The sequence below is a fragment of the Amphiura filiformis genome, chromosome 11 (genome assembly GCF_039555335.1).
Source record: "Amphiura filiformis chromosome 11, Afil_fr2py, whole genome shotgun sequence".
NCBI lineage: Eukaryota > Metazoa > Echinodermata > Ophiuroidea > Amphilepidida > Amphiuridae > Amphiura > Amphiura filiformis.
In genome coordinates, this window is record NC_092638.1 from 62,635,441 (window position 1) to 62,642,092 (window position 6,652).

The window sequence follows — 6,652 nt, forward strand, 5'->3', positions numbered from 1 at the left end:
ATTGTAAGACTTGGCACAAAGTCTAAGCATTCAGGTATAGGCTTAGAGGTAGCTCATAATTTTAATATCACAAGTTATTTTTGCTAATTGGTTATGAAAAAGATTGGAAAATGTGTTTTCCAAATATTAGAATGCATAACTTGAAATTAGTCTTCAAGTCTTTGGACCTGATTGTCACAGAATACGAAAAAGGTCGAAAACATCCTAAAAAAGCACATTTTTGGCCCTTATTTCCAAAAATTGTCCAAATATTAAAATTTGACTTTTATTGCCAGTTAGGACTACCTATGTTTCATTTGGCAAAACTGGATAATATTTTTTAATCCAAAAAATTAGTTCTGTATTTTTCTGGAATAGGGAGTAAAACAGTGCAAACATGGGTTACAATTTTGCCATCTCAAGAATTGTGAAAAGTACTTAGAAGAGTTGATGACATGAAATTGGATCAAGTTGTTTAAAGGAGGATTTCGTGATCCTAGCATCCTCTTTTTATGACATTTTCAGTAGATATCCACGAAAAAGCTTATTTCCAAAATTTCAGTTGATTCCGATTTTGCGTTTGCGAGTTATGCGTGATTTTGTGTATTACACTGCTCTATAGACAATGTGTTGTAATTTCGTTCTGGTGCACCAGAACGAAAATCAAATTTGGCGATATTTTTGCTAAACGAATTAATCTGCAAGAAATATTTGGTACATAAACATTATGTAGCCAGAGGTATCCAGTGGTGTAAAATCTCAACTTTTTTTGGGAAAAGTGGGGGGATGAGGCTATGGATCACGAAATGCCCCTTTAATAGACGAATACAGTGTTCTAGAAAAAATACACATTTGCATTTGAAGATATTTCTTTCGATCAATAATTCATATCATATTCATAAGTTGATGCTAAAATGTTAGCTTCGTGCGGAATTTAATTCTGTGTTATTTGGCGCTTTTTTAAAGTATGCACTAATAACATTACATTTCTCTATAAATAGCTATATGTTTATTACACTTAAGGGTATACGAGGTATTGTTGGTCGAAGCAGCCACAAAAATCGATTTTCATTATCTGAATCAATATATTATTGAAAAATAACACTTTGGTGTTTTGTAAAAGTTCATTCTACAAATCATATACTTTGAAAACTTGCTTAAGTTATCGTTGTTAATGAGTTATGTACGTTTTACAAAAGTGTTGTTGTTTCAGCCCTCTTTACAACATAACTCAAAAACCACAGGACTTAAAAGTATATCTGTGATATTTGAATTCTTCTACACGCTCGCTATGAATTGAGCAATGCAATTTTTGCTAAAGCTCACTACCATTCGCAAGATGCTGTGAACTACATTTTTGTTGCTGCTTCGACCAACAATACATCGTATACCCTTAAATCAAATGAAGTACAATGTTATTGTTCTTTTGCGAAATATTCTTGCTCTCTATTATAGTAATGATATGAATATCTAGAAAACTGGTCACAACGTGTGGCTAATCTTTCTTCGTTATTCCTGCTGATCTTATATATAGGCAATAAATTCACCTTTTCGGTTAATCCCATAAGCCTTTGCGAGTACACCTGAGACCTCGTCATTTGACGTCACGCCGATCACGCGCACATCGTTTATCGAACATCGTTACTGCGCATTGCAAGTCGGCGTGACGTCAAATGACGAATTCTCAGGTGTATTCGCAAAGGCTTATGGGATTTACCGAAAAGGTGAATTGATTGTTTTTGGACTCACTCTGCCATGTGTGTTAATTTATTTTGTCGCTGATGTAATACTTCTGGGAAATATTCTCGTATAAAGAGTTGGTAATTCTACCAGGAATGGCTTGTTAATGAGGTCTCGGATATGCGTAAAGGGAACATGGCATGCTTTAACCCAATTCTTTTAAATTCAAATAAAGACAAAACAGGAAAGCAACTAGCCTAAACTACCAAAGATTATACTCATTAACTGTCAATATGCTGCGCTGAGCTGTAAATACCCTGATCAGGTACATCTAAACCTCGCGAGACATAAGACATAACTAAGAGCCAGATTTCTCTTCATTTCTCGCGTTGAAACTCAAGAGCTGAGAGAATGTTCTAGTAGGATTTCTGCCTACAAGTTTCCTTTAATCACTAACGTAAAAACAATGTTTGCTATAAATATAGGTTTGTTCCTCTTGAGGCTCTTGATTAGTAGTTTAAGCAATAGCAAAGCGTAGGTGGGTAATGTACTGGAGCCCCAGGGTTTCAGGGGCCAAACGTTTAGGGAACATAATGTGATGTTGACATTATCTCGTCATGTATTTCTTTAATGGCAGACAAGTAGCCGTAGATCATTCTCTAAATTAAGAAACAGAGAAAATTTGGATAGATTTCAATCTAAAAGAGTGCCTTCAGAGATCGAATATTTATGAATATCACTAGACATAAAATGGCTGCCCATTATTTCAGTTACACAATGTGTTGCACAGACCTTTATTTATTGGCCCTCCCACGTACACCAACCGACCATTTCCAAGACAAGTGGAGAGAAAAAATCGTCGAGTCAAGATGTATTTTTCTATGATATACACTTGAGAAAAAACCGACCATCGACAGGCCTATTATATTGGAAATTGCAGCAGAAGACAATGATGTATTTTTCCTTGCCAGGTAATAATATTCTTAAGACTTTGATACAGAACCCCGTCGGTCATAATTTCCCACAAATTGTTTGTATCATTTTATGCTCTGAACAATGCAAGGCACTCACAACTTACGTAAATACTCTGCAGTTTGTCATTTCCTCATGATACGGCATAGAATCGTCTATCACAATATTTCATCACAATTCCAAAATCTCTCCCAAAATGTCAGATATAATAAAACACCCTAAAATCTCTTAAAATACCCTAGAATCGTTATCCAAAGAAAATGGTTAAATTCTATTTTGAATGCGAGATCATAATAGGAATATTGAATATTTCTTGACTTTCTCCTTGTAGCTATAAATATCAAATTCGATTTCCCGTTGGTTTATTGACTTTTAACAAAGTATTTACTTTATATATACCCAGGGATATCAGAGAAACAATCCTGATATAATATACCACGCTACGATTACATGGAGTTGTTATGTTAGTGGTTCAAGACAGGCTTCAGGCAAGATGCTATACACAAAACATCACCAGGGATTACTCACTTTAGGTTAAATACCACTAATTATGTATTACACGGGTTTCAATGGGAAAATGGCTAATTTCGGGTGGAATTTTCTCATATTCAGAACTCTCACAGTTAAATGCCACTAATATCAGGTGAAACTATATGATTTAGATGCCAAATGAACAAAAACTCAACATAGGTTGACCTGAGACTTTTCTTGTTTTAACGCACTGAACCGTAAACACCTTAAAATGGCAGTGCGCCCTCGAAGCTGAAAGTTACAATATGGTAGGGCGAATATTTACTAAAAACCGAAGCCGTGCGTATGAATTTTGGTACTATTACAACAACGTCATATAATGAGAGAAAATATACCATTTTGAAGCATCAAACCTTAAAAAGTACTTTTTTGGCTATATAACTTGATCAATTTCAGCGATTTTAATGCAGTCTTTTTAGATGCCATTCAAACAAATAGTTACTCGTCGTATTTCCATGTATCGCCCAGGCCTATTAGTGGTATGTAACAACACCATATATTAAATTTGCCATTTAACTTTTCAATCTTCTAGGATAGTTCCTTGCCGTTCTAAAGTGTCCGATTTTTACCAAGTCGTTGCTATTTTGATATTATGTAAACAGCTAAAAGCGTTTACATAATGGTGGCACAACATTATAGTTATGGTGAATGTGCACCCCTCACGTGAGTGCATGTAGGGTTTTAAACAGTGTTCAAAACTCCGTATTTTAAGGTGATAAGAACGATAAAATTCACGCGCCGCTGTTTCAATGTAGGTCTATGTCATGTTGGCATTACATTATTGCATCTGCTCCGTATTGGTCAAAAATATGGCAATGGATGGAGGGAGAATCCTCCACCGAATATCTGTGAGCACAGTAAGAAATAATATGAAGAGAAACTTGTAGAATGACGAGAGGAATCCGTCCAAAATTTGAACAATTTCATTTTTACGATACGGAGAAGTCGGCTCTATGGAGTCTTCTCTGTATTTTTAATAAATAAAATGCCCCATTCCTATCAAAACAACTTTATATTGCTGACAATAGTAATGTATTTGCGATCCGACTGTCAGTCAGATGATTACGCTGCCCAATTGGACTGAGGTTATATAAAACTAGATTTCGCGGTTCTCGGGTTGGGTGGTTCTTGTGACTATCTCTAATTACCCAACACCCGTTACCCATATAGGCCTACTTGCCCTGACCTTTTAAACTACTAACAGGCCTCTGCACGTGTGCCGTTTTGGAATCCGACGAGATGCACCTGCACGATTAACCACCATAGACATACCGTTTGTCTGGGTTAACCACACTGTAATGCTTTCCGATGCTCGCACTGCGCCCGTCCGTATACTCCGCGCACTACGCGATAGCGCGAACGCGATACGCACCGCGAGCACGCGTTAGCGAGCCACTCGCACGCGATAGCGCGCGGACAGAGGGACGGACGGACGGACGGACGGACGGACGGACACGCCATGATTAGTATTATGATAACATGTGATGTATTGCTTAAATAACACGCGTCACTGATAGTATGATTAAATCTTACCATTGTGTGATGACAATGTTACGTCCAGGTCCATCCAGGTCAAACGCCGAGAGGAAGGCGTAGGTTATTCCGTAGTCAACGGCGTTGCCTTTCTCCAATGAATTACTTTTCAAACTTCCCACGCAGTACACATCTTGAATTGTGTTCTACTATTGATAAGAATTTGATCAGATACAAAATACGAAAGGAGTAATAAAGATGAAACAGATAATAAGGAGGCCTTTCATCTTGTTTGTAAAGGTCATTGATGGCTGTTGCCTCTTTTACGAACAGTGTCAGAAGAAACGTAGAAGTAATGGTTGTATGTCCCTTTACACTTTTGTGGATGGCGCTGTTCATTTTTGCACGTTTTCAAAAGCGCTCGATAGAAGGCACATATGCTAACTATCGAGTGGTTACGGTAGCTCAAAAGCCCTCGTCCAGTAATCATGGCCCAAATTGTGACCTCAAGGTTTTGATAAGGAACTTTGTAGCCTACAACCTCAAAATCATTAGGTGAATGCACAAACATATAGCGCAGTGATTTATAGTGCGCTACGCACAGGCACAACGCCTAGACGTTGATCCACAAGCCTCAGCACACTTTACAGGTTGTCGCTGACCACTACAGCCCCACATCATTCCATAAACCATTTAACAACAAATCAGGGACTTTGCTGCTTCAAGAGCGCACACCCTAGACATTCCACAAATAACCATCGCAACCAGGATCAGCTCCCCGAGTTTCGTACGCGTTACAACGAGACAATTAGCAGTAAGTTCCTTGTTCAGGGGAATTTCAAGCTAACTCAATTTCCCACGTGAGCATACTATAGGCACCGCCAGGGTAGAACCCGCAACCTCTCGCACCATAGTCGAACGCCTTAACGATTGAGCTAACAAACATATAGCAGTTAAAGAACTGTGTCCTGACAGATGAGCATGTTTTGAGTTCTTAGTGTGTAAGATTACAAATATCAGACTTTCCGCTCTCCAGGTCTGTGTGAAATGTAGAAGAAAAAACATCAAGTTGAATTGTTTTGGGCTAGCTCAAGAACCGAATCGCGGTGGACATACAGAACAGAATAGAATGCAAATTAAAAAGATAGTAATATTGTAAAATGATGACAATCCACTCTGTCATAGAATGCCGACAGTTATCAATCTAATAGAATGTTTCACTCTTTGAGAGTAAATGTTTACTTCCTTTTCACTCTTTTAAAAGCATATTTTTCCTCCAAAAAGAGTTAGACACAGTCACTCATTTGTCACTTTTTCCATTTCATTATGTTCACTTTAAAGGATCAATCTCTGTACGCACTCCTTTAGATTAGACCTATTTTACTTAATTCAGAGAATGATCTCCGGCTACCAATCACATATACAGCCTGTCTCTAAAACAAATTGTGCAAGTAAAAAGCGCCTTCTTTGGCAATTAGAAAATACCGTTGTGACATGATGCTAGTTACATCAACGTCAAGGGCGTAATCTTAGCTCTTAAATGCCGTATGTTCTGTTCGATAAATCTGATGATATGGATTTTTTTTACAAAACACCAAAAAAATTAGGTCTTTTTGGGAAAAAAATCGACATCTTCAATATGAAAGGTCAAAATTTTCAATTGATCGTCGGCTGTTCCTCCCAGCTACATACACTTTAAGAATATATCATTTAGATTTATCAAATTTACTTCGAGGACTGTTATATATCAAAAATGTGAAAAATATCAAATTTTAATAATTTGTCATAAAATTTGTATTATATCGTGAATTTCAAAAAATTAAAATTATTTGATAGAAAGACATTCTGCATAAATTATTCAGAATGCAATTCGATATGTCTGATGTGCTCTCATGTCCCACAAAAAATACTGTCGAAACGCTTAAAACGCTCATTCCAGATCCCTTAAGCCTGTGGCGCAACCTTGAACACTATTGTCTTTGAGCAATATTATATTAGAGCTAAGGTAAATATTAGA